Here is an 18,181-nt window from a genome sequence, read left to right on the forward strand (position 1 = left end):
GTGCGTGTGGTCGCCACCTAAGAGCTAGCGTTTCCTTGTTTGTAGATTTTACATGAGGACCCATGGCGTGGCCCAGCAGGAGCTGCTCAAGCCCCATCCTAACAGGCTTCCTGAGGACACATCAGCCCAGCTGGGCGCCTGGAATTACGGGCAGAGGGGCCGTGGCGAGGCAGCCGATGTGTGGGCTAAACACCTTCACACGTCACCCTGGGCAACCTCGAGTGACCGCCGGTGACTCGCTAGGTACGGAGTGCTACTTACATGCAGCTCAGTGCACGTCTGTGCCGAGGCTCTGGCATGTTAGGGTTTGGACCTGGCATTTTCCCTCCAAGCCTGGAGGCCGACGCTTCCTGCTAGGAACCTGCTCATGGCCACGCCACTGGGTGGGGTCCTGTGTGGGGCTCAGGCCTGCAGCCTTGTGCATATGTCTCAGTCACCTGGCACCTCAGTTTACCCCATTCAAAGGGAAGACTGGCTGGCTGAGAGGGTCACTTTCAGCTCTTCCCACAGACTGCCCTCCGTAATGTGCTGCATTTAAGGACTGCACACCTCCCTTAACAGCCTTAAGAGCAGATTCCACAGGTCCAGCCTCAGGGCTTCCTCATGGGTGGACTCCAGAGGAACCCACACATGGGACATGGCAGCTCAGGACAACACCCAGCAACCTACATAGCACAGGGCCACGCAGGATAGGGACAAGAGCCTCAGAGTCACAGGCTTCCCGGCCCTGCACGGGTCCTGCACAGCCCCCTTCTCCAGCCCTGAGGGCGTGAGTGGCTGCATCGGGGGCGGGTTAGAGGCAGGCCAGCGAGCCCAGGCGGTTTGTGTCTAGCGCTCGTTTCTGAGCCAATCCCACTAGGGGCAGAATGAGATAAAATGAAGCCTGGACTCAAACGGCTGCACGGCAGAACACAAGGGGCTGCCCAGGCGACCAGAGAGCGCACATATGAAAGACACTGCCTGCCAAAGAGACAGGAGTGGGCAGCGTGGGTCACAGCCTCAGAGCGGGGGCAGGGCTGGGCCACAGCTCCCGTCACCCTGCGCCCTGCGTGAACTCGGAGGAGGCAGGCAGATGCCGAGGCCCAGAGACCCAGAGCAAAAAGGGAGTGAGACGCTGCCCAGTACAGACCGATGCACAGACACGGACACCAGGGAGCAGGGCCACGCCCACACGCAGGTGCCCAGAAACCCTCAGTCTTCATGGCAAGGCCTCGGGCTGTTCTGAGCCAAGCCAGCACTGCAGCACACAGGCAGGCCAGCCTGGGCCCAACGCGTGTGGGGGCCGTCCCTGCACCACCACCACTCAATGGAACACAGCAGCTGGCAGCAGCAGGCACAGTCCAGGTGATGGCACAGAGATACTACCCTTGGGCTGTCCTTGAGGGAGAGCAGGCCAGGGAACCAGGCACTGAGGCACCCCGTGGGCATCACCGGGCATGTGTCTCACACACCTGCTCAGACCACCTCAGTCACAGCAGGGAGGAGCCCCTCGCCCCCTTGTGTCGCCAGCTGGAGCCTGCACAGAGGGAGCCCTCCAAGGAGCTGCAGCCGGGGAGGACCCCACAGCCACAGGGTCCCCAGGCCTCCCTGTCCGGCAGCTGTGCCGCTGCCCATGGCCTCAGCACCAGAACGTAGGCCCCAGCTTCAGAGTACAGGGCTGTTCCTCCCTGGGGGCCCAGGCTGCAGGCATCTGCTTCTTAAGTGGAGCCCGTGGCACCTTCGTCGGGCCCTTGCCCCCAAAGCTAAGGTACCTGTGCTCAAAAGTCGGCTTACCTTCCTCTGCGAGGTCTTTGTTAATCACCAGCTTGCCATGTCTCAGGTAGTTCAGCACGGGCCCAAAATAGGTGGGGTCTCTGTCGATTAAATAGGCACCTGTTTCGTCCTAAAGAGAGCAGAGCATGGTGAGTCCTCCGTGAGAAGCCGACAGTTCCTGCAGGTCCACCAAGGCCCGGTCACATCAGGAGGCTTCAGAGGCAGCAGGTAACCCAGGCCTCTCCCCAGCAGACCTGAGCCTGCGGCATCTCGGGAAACCCCTGACGGTGTGGCCACGTCCTGCCGCCTACAGCCTAACCCTGACCAGCCACCATCCCAGGTCTAAGTGAGTTTAAGTCTCTCCATATGGAGACAGCCTGGCTCTATGTACTCCAAGGTGAGGCCACTGTGCTCTGGACCTCTGTCCTCACAACTGCAAGACCTCTAGGAAAACACACACGACAACCTCAGCCAGACCCTCTCCCTGGGATGCCCTCGCGGGCAGGGCAGGGGCCTAGGGCTCAGCCTCTGAAGGACACCCCCGATGGCCACCAGCCTGGGCCTTGCCCTCCTTGTGTCCAGGTCCTCCCCGGCCGACATCCAGGACTGGGGGTCAGGGTGACAGGGGCTCCCTGCCAGGGGTGGAGAGGGCACCTTGCAGCAGGCGCAGCTGCCAGGAGGCCCCGAGCCAGCAGCGGGGAGGCCCACAGTGACCTGCACTCAACAGCATCCGGGGCTTTCCCCGAGATCATCACTCGCCACACACAGCCCTCGCCCCGGCTCAGTGCTCACGGAGGCCGAGATGTTGACAAACAGATCCCTCGGAAGGTGTCCTCACGCACCTGGGTGGGGGGCCCCTGAGAGGCACTGCCCCTGCTGCTACCACGGTCACCTCAATGTGGGCAGACGCCCTCTGAGGCCCGGGGTGCCCCACACATCACACCTGGCAGCTCCTTCCACCAAGCACAAGAGGCCCAGTGGCCCGGCTGTGAGCACAGGACGGGCGCCCAAGCGCCCCAGGCAGTCCCCGTTGGGGAGACAGAAGAGGCAGGTTCTGTCACCTCATCCAGACCCAGGCCTGCTTGTCGGCCACACATCTGACGGGGGGACTGCGAAGCCGGCACGGCCCATCTTCCACACGGACTCAGACCTTCGGTGTGGCTCTGCTGGGGCAGCTCCTGCCTTCCCCAGTCCTGCTCCCACCTGTGAGCCACTCCCACAGGGGCTGGTGCCTGCGGGTGCCCCGGAGGGCGGGGAGCTGAGACCTCCGTTCAGAAACCCGGGCCGCCTCCCAGGCAAGGCCCAGGGCCAAGCACCGGCGAGAAGCCACCCCACACCCCAGTCAGGGCAGGAGCAGCCCCCTCCCCAGAGGGGCTCCCGTGGGGCCTTGGGCAGGTGCTGGCCACGAGAATGCCAAGTTCGGCGATACGGGGAGGCCGAAGGTGTCTCCACCACAAAGCACAGGGCCGCGCTAGGACCCTATTTTCATCCATGGACAAATTCTGCCATTTTGTGTGCTAAGACCTAGTGGTTTCAAGAGATTTTCCCCAAAGTCCACCACTGCAAACCTGTAAAAACCTGCTCTTAGATCAGAGGAACAAAACTGAGTTTTGCGGCTGAGATAAAATCAATTAGGGCTCCGGGCATGGGGGTGCTGGACCCGGAGCCTCAATGGCCCCCCCTACTCCTCCTTAAGTTGACCTCAACTCCACACAGACCTGACCCCATCCTCCTCCTCCACCCTCCCCAAGAACACTCAAGCCAGAGCTGCCCACCCCACAGGCCCTGCCTCCTGGGCTTGTCCCTGCCTTTCCCCAACCCTCCAGACTCCACAGCTCTCAAGCAAGGGCCAGGGCCACAGGCCAGCTCCTGGGAAGAGGACACTAGGTGGTCCTGCCCAACTGGTAAAAAATGGCCCCCACTTCCCACAAAGGGGTCCAGGTCTGGCAAGGTGGCCAGTGCTGCCACCCGAGTCCAGGGTTCCTCCCCACCCCACCCCCATACAGAGAGAATGGTGGCCGCGTGACATCCGCACACCACTCAGCTCAGGAATCATTCATGGCTCAGTGCTCCCTCGACAGACTGCTGGTGGGAGGTCAGGAAAGATCAGATAGTGTGGGGAGGCTCGCCTCTGCCCAGGACAACCCCAGAAAGCCCCCCTCTCAGCCATGGAGGCCTCCAGGCCTGGCCTCAGTGGTCAGACTGCAGGCTCAAGGCCAGGCCACCCCAGGCCTGTTTCTTTATGAGCAAAATGTGGAGGAGACCAGCTCATGTAGCTCAGGGCCACCATGAGTGCCAGGGCACCCAGTCTGTGGCAGGACCTGGGCACTGAGCCGTGACCTCTAGGCCAGGACAACCCACCATGCACTTCTCGGCCCCTGGGCTGGTGCAAAAGGAGAAGGAAGCATGCTGGGTGCCCCCAGACACACGAGGCAGCCCCAGTCCTGCAACTGGAAGGATGAAGGCTGGAAGGAGGGTGGGGCAGGGACGGCCATGAGTTAAAACTGCACAGCAGGACAGGAACCGGCCGGAGGACCCAGCAGGGCATTCTGGGCAAACTGGCAATGGCCTCGGTGCTGCTGTCACCAGCGCACTCTTTTGAGGCTTTCAGTGGGAGATTTCCACATCTATAGGAAGTGCTGGGGTCTTAAACCAAGAGTCCCAAATCCCACCAGGGTTGAGGTCTCACTGAGGCCTGACTCGCATCCATACACATGCACGGTCTTGGTGCTCTGAGCTCGGGTGAGCAATGTACTCCAGATCGGCCTAGTGCGTGCGGGGTCTACTCGTGGCACCAGCCCAGGCCCAGACAGTGCCCACCTCAGGCACAAGGACCTGGGCAGCTCACTGCTGGTGTCGGGGATGCGGCTCAGTACCCACCACCCTGATGCAGAAACAAAAATACGGAACATGGGAAATATAAAAACAAAATATTCAGGATATACTCCTAGGCTCACAGAGACAAAGGCAGCAAGGTCACCTCAAGGATGTCTAGAACAGCACCTGGGCCATCAGCGGCACCTGCCCAAACAAGGAATGATGCCCCGGCCTCTAACCTGGGTTGGGAGAGGCAGCCAGGAAGCCGGTGAGATGCTGCAGGCTGGGCGTGGGGGTGCTCTTCCCGGCTTTCCCGTGTGTCCCATGGCTTATGCAGCCAGCACGGGCTGTGTGCGATTCTCGGGAAGGTTCGTGGTGGGTTTTTTTGGTAAAAGAGCCCTAATTGGCTGGGCTTGGTGGCTCACATCTGTAATCCCAGTACTTTGGGAGGCCAAGGTGGGTGGATCACGACGTCAGAAGTTTGAGACCAGCCGGGCCAACATGGTGAAACAGTCTCTACTAAAAATACAAAAATGAGCTGTGTGTGGTGGCACGTTCTTGTAATCCCAGCTACTCAGGAGGCTGAGGGAGGAGACTTGCTTGAACCTGGGTAGCAGAGGTTGTTGTGAGCCAAGATTGTGCCGTTGTACTCCAGCTTGGGCAACAAGAACAAAACTCCATCTCAAAACAAAAACCGTAATTTAGACTGTTTTCTTAGCAAGTCATCTTCCTCATCTTCCCCGCCCCTCGCTGAACTGGCATCTGACCCACTTGTGGCTGGGCCCAAGCTGGCATTGAGTGGGCCCAGCCGGCTGGGTTGACCCACCCATTTCCAGGGGTCACAGCCTTCAGCCAGAGCCACAGGCCGTAGGCCAGGCAAGGCGGTTACCAAACTACAGAGTAGAAAGGGGATCCTGGCCATACCGAGAGCAGAAGCCAAGGTTGTCTCCTGGAGAGGGGCACATTGCAGGCAGTGCCAAGCAGGGGGCACACAGTCTTGGGAGATGGAGAAAGATCCCGCAGACAGAGCTGAGTGCTTGCCCACTCCTGAAGTCCACAGGACGACCACAGACGGATGACTTCAGGAGAGAAGTGCTCAGAGAAGGCTGGTAACGAGCCTGGCCACTCTGCTCGTCTCACCAGACTCTGGCTGCAGCTCTCCACCATCCATGCTATCGCCCAGCAAGCAAAGCACCAGGGGCAACGTGGGGGTCCACCAGCCCCCAAGGGACGGGTCCCTAATGCAACCAGCAGCCTTGAAAATGGCAGTGAAGGGCTGGGAATGGTGACTCACGCCTCTAATCTCAGCACTTTGGGAGGCCAAGGCAGGCAGATCATCTAAGGTCAGGAGTTCAAGACCAGCCTGACCAACATGGCGAAACCCTGTCTCTACTAAAAATACAAAAATTAGCCGGGCATGGTGGAGGATGCCTGCAATCCCAGCTACTAGGGAGGCTGAGGCAGGAGAATCGCTTGAACCCGAGAGCCCCACTGCAGTGAGCCGACATTGTGCATTGCACTCCAGCCTGGACGATACAGTGAGGCTCCGTCTCAAAGGAAAAAAAAACACGGCAGTGAGGAATGAGGGTGGAGACTGCCAGGCTCTCACGCCAGGTTCTAAACGGAACATAAACCTGCTGCCGCCCGCCCCTCTCGCAGCTTCCGCAGCTCCACACAGAGGCTTGGTCAGCCCTGCGGCTCTCAGTCACTCGCGACGCTCCGAGACACGTGCCACCAGAGGGGACGAAATCAAGAGGGGGAGGTGCCCTGAGCCAACTCTGCCAAATTGCCCCACAGAAATCTAGACGCGAAGGCATAGAATTTTCTGTGCACCAACATCCGCAATCAACCTAATTAGAAATACTTAGTTTTTACTCTGAAATTATCCAATCTCGCACACAAAACCTTCACCTCTACTCTCTCTTCTGTTTTGTTTTATGCAGATGTGTCGTATCTTTGGCCCACGAGACGTCTTTGATGTCACCAATTACTAATGGGGAAACTGAGGCCAGAGAGCAAGGAGGCTTGTCCAAGGCACCCAGATTGGGAGAGCAGGGTGGGGCCCCTGCGTCCTGGTCGCCAGGCCTGCTGCCTCCCCACCACCTCTCCCTTACATTGCTTCTGGGCCTCACCCAGCACAGAAACTGGAATTTGGGAGGTCCGTGCCCCACGCATGACTCAAGGCTTGGTGAGAAGCAGACGTGTGTGGACTCACGACCTGGCCCCTCACACCAGGTCCAGCGTGTTTCTTCTCTGGGAAGAAACATGCTTCAGGTGCACCACGGGGGGGTCTTGCCAAGGTGAGGTCGCTACAGGGTCCTGCTCTGCTCGGCAGGAACTGGAGCCCTCTCAGGAGCAGGGGTCTCAGGTTTCTTGCAAGTAAACTCGGGGGCTGCCCAGGAAGCCCTGCCCTTCCCGCAGCACAGGGTCCAGCACCCAGAGGTGGAGACACACCCTGTGGGGGGCCTGTCCTGCTAGGGTCAACCAGAGCTCTGGGTGGCAGCAGGGGCACTGGTGGGGAGAGGCATTCCTGGCCACACACACTGCCTTCAGTGGCCTCCGGCGCATCACCAGAGGCTGACAGGGCTGAGTGTGGCCAGAGATCAACATTAACAGGAATTAAGTGCAGCTGCAGGAGGGGAAAAGCGTTCTTGGCATACCCTTTCTAAAAGCAAAGTACACTTCTAATTCCAGCACTTTGTGAGGCCGAGGTGGGCAGATCCCCTGAGGTCAGGAGCTCAAGACCAGCGTGGCCAACATGAAGAAACCCTGACTCTACAGAAAATACAAAAATCAGCCAGACATGGTGGCTGGTGGCTCATGCCTGTAATCCCAGAGACTTGGGAGGCTGGGGCAGGAGAATTGGTTGAACCTAGGAGGCAGAGGTTGCCGTGAGCTGAAATCACCCCATTGCACCCCAGCCTGGGGGACAGAGCGAGACTCCATCTCAAATAAATATTTAAAAACAAAAACCAAGTATAAGCATGAAATGAAGATTGCCAGGCACAGCCTCTCCTGACTGCACTGCCCTGGCACCAGGTACGGGGCAGGGGCACCACATTTGTCATCTTCAGGAGAGGACGTCACCCATACTTTACAGGGGAAGAAACTACAGCTCACAGGGACATGAAATCACCCCAAGTCACAAGGCAAGCCCGGGGTGGGCAGAGTCCAACCCAGGCTCACCAACTCCAAGGAAGATGCTCCATCACACCAACCCCAGGCCAGAAGGTTCTAGGTGCTCTGCAGTCCAGGGAGAGCTGCCCAGTTGACGCCCAGGGAGAACAAGCACATCCTGGGAGAGAGGTGGCTTGCTGGCCTCGTTGCTACGAGGACCCCTCCCATGGTGCCACGCAGGCAGGTTCTTCCCCAGGCTTGGAAGACCATGCCTGGGGACTGCTGACCTGGGGTGTGGAGGGGGGATCTGCTCAAAGAACCAAAGTGCCTACGAGAGTCTGAAAAGGAGTCCTTGGGATGCCTGGTGGCTAACGACAGGGCTGGGGAGAGACTAGGCAGCAGGTGCCCCCATCACAGCCACTGCTCTCTTCTCTGACCGGGGACCAGCCCTGGCGAGGCTTTACACCTCACTCCACCTTGACCTTTCAGAGCAAAAACGGCCACACACAATCCGTAAGCAAACGGGCATCTCTGCATTCCCGTAAAACTTTACTTGCAAAAACAGGCGGGTGGGCTAGTTTCCTGACTCCCGCTACACCAAGACTAGTCACTGCCCTGCTGGACGACAGCCACTGAAGGCTGCACCTGCACGGCCAGAAAGAGGAACTGCCCAGGCGGCGACAGCATTTCCTCCCAGCCACCCGCAGAGGTCTGCAGGCGAGAAGGCCGAAGACCGCGGGCCCGTGTCAGGTGCCCCGAAACAAGCTCTTCTCAGAAAGGCTCAAAAGTGTTTTCTTTCATTCTTCCTAGCTAGGACTGAACCCATCAGAAATGTTCCATTTCATCACCAGAGGCGAGTCCTTTTCTCAGGAATTTACGGCACTGACTCGTGGCCTAAGGTCTAAAGGGCTTCAAATGAGGCACCTGATAAAGAGATGAGCACAGGTTTGCTGAGGACCAGCACCTGCTGCAGTGGGGAAGGAGCCGGGAGCCCCCAGCACCGCGGGGACCATCGCTCACGTCCAGAATAGATGACGACTTGTGGTCAGAGCAAAGAACATGCTCAGAGCCACATCCTCAACTGAAGTGTGAAACCAAGTCCATCACCGTCGCACACACCCACTCACGGCCTCACACTGAGGCCGCCGCAGCTCTCACCAGTGCTGGCTACACAGAACATCATCTGCCATCCCCACTCGACGTGATCCCCACTTCTCTTGCCAAGCGGCTTCAAAGACGGTACTCCAGCCCACACCGCATCACTGAGCCCTGTCTGAACAATTCCTTTCATAACTTTCCACCCCCGAGGTCTTGCCAACACCAAGTACGCTGTTAGAGGCACCCTGACTGCCCCACCCCTCAAAGACCCATCTGATGCCACCTCATGTGCAACCCTCAAGCCGGGACATTGGCCCTGTTCAAAGGGCAAACGTTCACGTGCCGTTTTCTCCAGGGCCGCCTCAGCTGCAGGAACCGAAGCCTCCCCAAATCCTCCTCTTTCTGAGCGGTTTCCAACCATAAAGCAGTAGTGTTTCCTGTTTCCTTTTAACTCCTGAAGTATCTCCACACTAAGGCAGGGGCTGGTTTAGCTGGAAACAACAAACTCGACTTTGTTTTCAATAACGCCTACGGGCCAGGGATTGTGCAGTACAAGAGACCTAACCCAAATGAATCGAGTCTTTGGGAAGCCACATTCCACCTGGCCTGCCCTTAAAGACACCATGGAAGAGAAACATGACAGAGCAGCAGATGAGCAGATGCTAAAATGCACAACATAGCCACAGTCCTGCTGGGGGAAGTCCCAGGAGGAAGTGAGAATTCCCACCGGGCTGTCTAGAAAGAGAACTTCGTGGCAGCCGTGGGCCCTTGGGACAGCAGAGTAAGGGCTTGGGAGCATGGAGTATGGCGGGTGGTGGGTCCCAAGCTGGGCTCTGAGGACTTGGTTGGGGGCAGTCACAGCCCAGAAGCTTAGATGTGGGGCCAGAGGGCAAGCAGGTCAGCCCCTTGATGTGTGTGGCTTTCACCACCCTCCCCAACAACCCGTCTGTCAAGAGCTCCCCTCCCTACCAGATAGCATGCTCTAGCAGGGTGCTCTCCCAACCTCTCAGGCACCCACAGCTTCTGTGGTTTCTTGGGAATCCTCCCCCTTAAATCTCGCCATCCAGCTCCTCTCCAGACCCCCACATTCTGCAAGCCCAGGTGCTCACTCCACACTAGTCCAATAATCCAGGCAGGGACTCTTCCACCAGATCCATGCTTAAGTCCAACTCTAGGAATATTCTTTCATGAATGTCAAGTCGGAGGTCAGAGCTTGGAGATCTTTACAGGTGAAGCAACATCCTGTTTGTCTTCTATCGTGTAATTAATTAATGGCCTCCCACTCCTGACACCCCTTCCCCTCCTCCTCGGATTCCTCACTCAGGATTTAATTAGGAGCAATCTCCTGGGACATTCTTTCATCATGAGCCACAGGAGACAAAAACTAAGATGAAGCATTTTACACATTTCCTCATTTGATGAAAAACACTTTAGTACTGGGACTAATATGAATTAGCACTATACTTCTGGCAAATTATCTGTCACTAAAACTAACCTTCTTCACTACAATTATTGTTTATTTAACTATTACTATTTTTTGAGACAGTCTCACTCTATCACCCATAGTGGAGTGCAGTGGCGCAACCTCAGCTCAATGCAACCTCCACCTCTCAGTTCAAGCGATAGTCCTGCCTCAGCTTCCCGAGTAGCTGGGACTACAGGCACGCGTCACCACTCCCAGCTAATTTTTTTGTATTTTTAGTAGAGGCAGGGTTTCGCCATGTTGGCCAGGCTGGTCTGAAACTCCTGACCTCCGGTGTCCACCCGCCTCGGCCTCCCAAAGTGCTGGGATTACAGGTGTGAGCCACCACGCCAGGCCCCTACTCCAACTATTTTATGAGACAGAGACTGTACTGCTACTATACCTTCATGTTCTGAGTTTCAGTTTTACCATTTGGAAAACAAACCTGGTTAAATGGAGGATGATGAAAAGAGCAAGTATAACACAGATATATTCGGAAAGATTAATTACTCCTCCCCCAAATAATTGATTCCTACAGTAAAGCATTTTTTTTTTTGAGACGGAATCTTGCTCTATCGTCCAAGCTGCAGTGCAGTGGTGTGATCTTGACTCACTGCAACCTCTGCCTTCCGGGTTCAAGCGATTCTTCTGCCTCAGCCTCCCAAGTAGCTGGGACTACAGGCATGCGCCACCACGCCCGGCTCATTTTTTGTATTTTGACTAGAGACCGGGCGTCACCTTATTGGCCAGGCTGGTTTCCAACGAGATCCACCTGCCTCGGCCTCCCAAACTGTTGAGATTACAGGCTTGAGCCACCGAGCCCAGCCCATAATTTTTAACAAAATCTTAAGGAACTGTAAAATAAAGGGATGGACCACCTTAACTGTGCTAAAGTTAGTCAGCTCTGAGTCAAGTGCTCCAGTGCTGAATAGACAAGACATTGCCTCAAAGAACCCAATGGACAAGAGCAATTTAAAATCTAATTTCACATACAAACCAGGAATGCTTGAGTAGAAAGGCAAGGGAGTGACCACTAAGCCCTGCTATTTAAAAAGAAAAACCAAACAGTAAAACATACACCCACACTTATAAAAGGAAAATCACAGGTAACAAAAGCCTATACTGTCATTTCCTGGGAGTCCAGTCTCTGAGGAGGGGGCTTGGTCACATGAGCAATGGAAACAGTTGGAAGTTGTGGGGAGAGACAGGAGTGTTGGCATCTCAAACCCTCATCTCTACCCGCAAGGCGGCCTGAGCAGTAACCCCAGATTCTCTTTTCCTGATCATGGTCATGCCATGCTGAGAACGGTCTCAGTCAGGCTTCTCAAACTTGAAGAGGGATCCGAGCCTTTCTGGGAAGCCTCATGCATGGCAAATGTTGGTCGTCACGGCACAAAGCCAAGTGCAATCATGTAAGCTCAACTGACAGACCCAGCAAAGTTAGTGTAAGGCTTGTCAACTGCCTTGAATAAACAGGTAACAACTTCTTCAAACAGGCTTTTTTTCTAAGTTTCAATCCTGCACAACTCCCAAGACACTCTTCCTCGGCTTCACAACTCTTAATAAAGGTAATAAAAGGTTTCTATTACCATCTGCCCAACAGCATGAGCATTTCGCTTGATGAAAGACAAGCTGCAAACTAACCTGGAAATTCCTGTCTGTTTGCGAAGACAGTGAGAAAACTAAGCTACTTAGAAAGCAGACTGAAAGATTCCCTACCTGGCTCTTCCTGGACAACCCTAAAGCAACCCTTAACATGAGCAAAATTCCCTTCGAAAAATCATACTATACACTACAGACGCATCTTCTAAGAGGTGCTGAGTGGGTGATACGTGCTGTGGATGGAGAGGATGGAGCGCCAACTCTCTACATGCAAGTCACCGGGAAAAAAAGGGCCGCCCATGTCAACCCCCGCGCTAGCGTTAATTCAAACGTGCAGAATGTGAAAGGACAGACCAGCGCAAGGGTTCTGTTTCCAGAGCCAGCAAGTACCCTGGGACAGAGAAGAGAAGGCGTTCACACACCCTGGGCAAAAGAACCTACTGAGAAAAAGAAGTAGAATCACAGCAAAGGGACGCCGAGCCGCCTCCACCGAAAAGCAAAGACGGTGAGGTAGAGACACCCCAAGGTGAAGTGACTCAGTATCCTCGAAACGGTGGACGCCAGCGCGCAATCCTCGCCCTCCGCTCCCAGGGTAGGGGGTCGGGGGAAGCTGGGGACGAGCTGGTGACAAGGGATCGCGGGGCTCGAAGCCCGAGGAGAGTCGCCCGCTCCCGCTGAGCTCTCCTCCGCGCAGAGCAGGGCGTGTGCGGCGGCCACAGGCCCGGACGGCCCAGACCCTTTCGGCTGGCCCGCGCGGCACTCACCTTGTCCGAGTCCGCGTCGGGTTGGCCTGGCACAAGCGGTACAGGAAGGATTTCGGTCCCGGCACAGCGTCTGCCCAGTGGTGAGGAAGTAGGGGCCGCTGAGGTTGAATCGGACCCTGTTGGACACGCTGCCGGGGCGCTGTGCCAGGGCGTGAGCCCCGCCTTTAAGGGCGGCACAGGCAGCCGCCTCAGACCCGCCCCGAGATCGCCCCGGGCCGGTGGCAGGAACTGGGCAGGAGCTGGCAGTGATTCTCCGTCAGGATTCCAGTAAGCCCCGCCACAGCTCCGCTACACCGGAAGGTCCGGCTTTTAACAGCGTCCTCTGCCTTCTCTCCTGCCCACAGGTCCGCCCTTATAGAAGGCCCTCCACAGCCTCACGTGGCAGGCAGAAGTTCCCATCCGGAAAAGAAGCAGGCTGGGCCCACTTCCGGCAGGAGTGGAACCAGGTTTAGCGCGCCAACGCTAGAGGGCACTGGCAGGGAACCGCCCCCAACCGCGCCCCCACTCGGTGACGGGGTCAAAGGAAGAGCCACGCCAGCAAATCTCTACACTCTACATGCTTTTTATTACAAGACTACTGAGCATACGAGGGAAATTCATCATCTGGTAACTACACCTAAAGCACAAATATTTGGGGGAAAAAAGGAAGAGATTCATTAAATTATATGATTAAATCACTGACCCAATAGAAAATTTATATAATAAAGCCAGAAAAAAAGTTGTAAAATATAGTTTACAATAATTATTCACATTCAAGGCTGTACATCAATACATACAACAACGTGGCCCCGAACATGAATTCAATGCAAATAATTCATATATTAGAATTTAAATAACACAGACTGAACTAGAGGCCCAACAGCCAGCAAATAACCTTATATAAGAATAAAAATACAAAAGTGTATATCCTAATATCATTGCATTGTTTTCATAAGTCTCTTAATTTTTGCTTTGCCTGTACATCACAGTTACAGCTACAGACCAGGTAGAGATTACGCATGTTCTGACTGCCACCCGCCTGAAAGACGTACTAGTCATTTCTCCTATTTTATGTTGTGAAGGAGCAGCTACAGCAGCTCTAAATACTGTTTAACAATTTTGCCAACGTCCAACTTACAGTCATAATAGAGGCTTTTACCAGCACAATGACCCCTATTTGTAGTCATTCTGCCAGATGGTTAGGCTATGTGGGTTACACGGCTGAAAAAAGGTCTGCCTTTTGTAAAAAGTTCCCTGTACATAGTTTGGTGTTTCTTCATATTGAAGAAATGAGTTATGGGGAAAATTCAGGTACACATGTAGGCTCGTTCAGTTGTGCTCACCACAGCCATCTCAACAGATCAAAGTGCTCTTTGTTGGAAACGCCTTCCTCCTCACACCAGTTCTCCACAGGCAGCCTTATCTACAACCCCGCAATTTTGGGCCAGAAGTGGTAGCCCCTCAGAGGCTCCAAAGTGCCTCCAGCCCCGATTCAGGCACTTGCCACGTGTGCTGCATAAGAAGGGACCCCACCCAGTGAGTCAACATAGGTTCATGTCAGGTTTGAAAATAACTGGGGAAAAGTGTATGACAACATCTTCCAGAACATAGTACCTTCGCCGTATTCTCACAGCAGCTGCGATCTTTGAAGTCTCAGCAGTGAGCACCCCGGCTCTGTGGACCAGCCAGGCAAGGGGGCCTCGGGTTTCAGAGGAGGGCAAGAAACCAAATTCTGTGCTATTTGGCCATAATCTCTGGTAGAGTGAAGCAGCACTGAACGCGGTGCCTAGAAAAACCTCCTGCATGTTCCCCTGTACAATCAATGGACACCAACTAAAGTGGAGAAATGAAAAATCCAACCAAATGTGGGTGGTCTGGACTTGCCGCTAGCCAGGCAATCTGCAACACTGTGGCAGGGAGTGGGGAGGAGGCGGCCTGAAATCTACACCAGCTGGGACAACCACGCCCTACAATGAAAAAGCCAGCCTGGCTGCGGGGCTCTTCTGAACCACTAAGGCCTGAAGCAGGGGCGGGAGCCGGGAGACAAATACACTCGGAAAACGCCCAATCAGCGACATGGTTTTTTTCAAGTGCAGGCTTTGCTCTGCTACTGATTCCAAATGGCCTAATGTACTTTCTGAGTCTATAAACTTAATTACAAATCACTCACTAAGCATGTGGCAAGGTCAGTTCAACACTTGTTATCTCTGCTGACTGTGCAGATGCAAATTCAGTACCATTGTGGACACAAAGTACAAGATTCTGAAAATACCGCCGAGCGCTTGAAAGCCACGGCAGCAGGGATGGCAGAGAGCTGACATGCAGGCGGAGCCAGGTTCTTGCAACCAAAACAAGGAAACCGGCTCTCGGAAAAAATCGGCCACAAATGGATTGCAGCAATGACATCCTCTTAGCATTTAAATAAAGAGCGGTCTTATTCAGACATTCTTTGGAACACACACAGTTTATCAGAAACTGATTTGTTCAGAATCTGCAGGACACAACTAAGGTGGTTCTGCTACTGGAACTCTGAGCATCTAAACATAAGATTAAGAGAGAGAGAGAGAAATATATTTAAAATGAACAAACTCTTTGACCTCAAAATACCACTTCTAGGCATCTAAGGGGGAAAAAAAGTAAGAAATCAGAAGATTTTAAGGATATTCATCACAGCATTATTTAAATAGTGGAAAAATCAGAAACCGTCTAAATATTTTACAGTAGGGAAATGGTCAGATAAATTATAGTAAATGGACAATGACTAAACACGACAATTGTTAAAAACGTGTTTCTGAGAAACTCAGGACATGGGAAAATGCTTAAAATATCAAGTGAGAAGACGATGCAAACGGCGTGTGTCGGATGTTCCCAATTTAGTTGCAATAGTGAACAAATGGCGGGGTAGGATACAGGCCAAAATGCTCACAGTGGTCTTCTCTGGGCGGCGAGCCTACAGCTGATCTCTTGTCAGAGACAAATGTCAGTTTTGAGTCACCCAGAGCCCTGTGCTGGTGCCTGGGGGTCTGTGCCATGGGACAGTCTCCACAATTCCTCTGAGGAAGGGCCACAAATCCCACAGTGTGTCCCAAGAGGGCTGGAGTAGGCGGAGTCCCCAGCGGCTGTGGCACGACCAGCCATCTCTCTCAAAACGAATTGTTAACAAGCCTTCCGTAAGTTAAGGTTCCACGTGGTAGCCGTGGTGCAGAGCCATTTCACTAGCGTGGAGAGGCTTGTGCTCCACACCAGGACTGCCCACCGCCCTGGCTGGAGCCAAAGAGGGGAGAAAAGAGTCCCTCAGAAGCCAGCCCCCAGCTGTGTCCCAGAGAAAGGCAAGGCACCTGGGGCACCTAGGCCGGCAGCGACCACAGCCTCCCTCCCCTTTGTGCCGAGAAGCCACACAGAGTGTGGTCCTGACATTCCACCTGTCCTTGCCCACATGTGGGGAGGCACATGGCCCCAGGTCTATTAAACAGCAGGTGAAATCTTCCTCACCTTGGATAAACCCACACCTGTAATTCCATGTAAGCGTGTCTGTGTGCACACACGGTACCCCACGTTCCACCGTAGAGTGTAAGGCACCTGCATGCCAGGGGATGGCTCTAAGGATGTGCTAGATAAAACTGGAGTTGACATGAGCAAGCACAGGGTAAAGAAAGAAAACACACGAGCCTTTAAAAAGGTAAGAGAAAGGGGCTGGGTGAGGAGAAAGGTGACCCACAGAAGGGCTTGGCTGTCATTAGCTCAGGCAATGGCATCGTCAGCTGTCAGCTTTGGCTCTGAGTCCCTAGTTCTGTGGCTTTGGAGGTTAAGATGGAGCTTGTCAGTGACGCCCAGGAGGTGGTGGTTCTATCCAGAGGAAGAGCACACGGAAGAGTCTCCCCAAGCAGCCCAGCCGAGTGCTCCAATTAAAGCCACGTCCCTGCTCCCCTTGTTTCCCCATAACCAGACGCCCTGAGAGACGTCTTTCCTGTGCCTGTATGTGCAGTTAGGAGGGTTAGGAAGCCACTCTCCTACACGGAGACACAGGACGTTCTGAGATGGATAAAAGAGCTGATAAGGAGAAGTAAGCCTGAACAGAAATTCCTGAAAGGACCAACAGAGACTCCCCAACACAGCCAAGCCTTTCCAAAAGCCAGGAGGAGGAGAGAGGACTTGACTCCGGCCACAGGCCCAGGGCAACGTGCTGGGCCCCGGAGCGTCCTGCTCCCTGGGGCGCCCCAGGGTAGGTGTGGCCCAGCTCGTCCCAGCTCATGGTCACAGGCTCACGTGCAGCTCACACACAACAGCAGCCAAAGCCCAGGCAGAAACTGCAGGCAGGGCCTGGGGAACATTTCTGCCCCCTCCCAGGCTCCCATCTGCACTTGCCTAGCTAGAAAGAGCCACTCTCATCATTAGCAGTGTAAAAAGAACACCTTCCCTCTCAGTTTGGACCTGGCCTGACACACAGGGTCACTGCTGAGTCATCTGTGACTTGGGAGTAGGGACCAGGGAGGGTGGACACAGTTGAGTCAGAGGCAGGTCTGTGGGCAGCTGCCCTCCAGGGACAACCTGGGCAGGGAGAGGAGGACCTGGACCTGCCAGGCCAGCAGAAGCAGTGTCTGCCTGGGGAGTAGCTAGGCAAAGGACAAATGCATCTGGCCTATCTGTGCTGTAAAGCAGGGAAGGCCACCAAAGCATCAAAGGAAAACAGCCCCAAAACCGGCAGAGGAAAGTAGACCAGCAAGCTGGGGTTGAAGTGTCCTGTTCCCGCCTCCTGTGCAACAGCACCTGGCAAAGTCCACTCTCTGTGGGGCCAGATGAGCTGGCAGCAAGAGAAGGCTGTGAGATTTTTGATGCAGAGATGTAGAAACTCTGAGCGGGCTCTGAGAAATTTTAGCCACAGCACAAAAGGGGTGTGTGTGATGGTGGTGCCTGCACTCCCTGGTGTGGTCTGCAGGAGACAGAATCACCCTGGGTCTGCTGAGGCCAGGGTTCTCTCAGACGCTACTTCACTGACTGGACATTTAAACCGTTTAGTAGGTCCTCAGGCCTCTCTCCTCCACACACAGGTCAGCAGGCCCTCTCTGCTCTGGCTGGATTCTCCAAGGCACCTCCTGGCCCCACCCAGGGCTTGGGGCAGGCCTATCTCATGCAGTGAGCCGGCTGGGTACTAATTGGGCTCACCTCTGACAGTACCGCTCCCAGCATGCACTCGGCTTCCAGCCCCAGAGACCAACACTGCTAAGTAGGACAAGGGATCCGGAGCCTTCGATGGCACCCTCCACTGGGCAGCCTGCTCCCACACCACTCCAACCCCTCCCGCTCCTCACCACGCGAGTCTGCCTGCCAACACAGCAGGGGCCACAGAAAGCCTGCCACCAGGGCCACCACAGGGATATGCAATGGGCCCAGCCAGACCTAAGAGCCATACACAGGGAGACGCAAGAAAGGGAGCACATGACAGAAGCACAGAGGCTCCCTCCACAGAGAGGTACGGCCCCCTGGCAGGGCCGCAGAGGCTCCCTCCCTGGTGAAGAGTTCCAGGACCACAGTGGGAGGGGCAGAAAGAGCCAAACACACCCGGTCCCCTTGGCCACAGCAGGACCAGCAC

General features: G+C 55.0%; 1 long non-coding RNA gene across 6 annotated transcripts in view; it reads left to right on the forward strand.

Annotated features, from left to right (window-relative positions):
- Positions 1-17,960, forward strand: part of LOC111530684 — a 36,795-nt gene extending 18,835 nt beyond the window's left edge. Inside the window, exons 6-8 of one of the 6 annotated variants that reach the window (XR_003306774.2) lie at positions 46-243; positions 6,513-6,757; positions 7,264-7,278. This is a non-coding gene — a long non-coding RNA (uncharacterized LOC111530684). Of the gene's footprint in view, positions 1-45; positions 5,079-6,512; positions 7,375-12,956 lie in introns of those variants that run through there. The other 5 variants (XR_003306775.2, XR_003306772.2, XR_003306776.2 and 2 more) reach the window with 5 other exon arrangements.
- Positions 17,961-18,181: the final 221 nt, after the last annotated feature.

Source organism: Piliocolobus tephrosceles, chromosome 17 (assembly GCF_002776525.5).
Source record: "Piliocolobus tephrosceles isolate RC106 chromosome 17, ASM277652v3, whole genome shotgun sequence".
NCBI lineage: Eukaryota > Metazoa > Chordata > Mammalia > Primates > Cercopithecidae > Piliocolobus > Piliocolobus tephrosceles.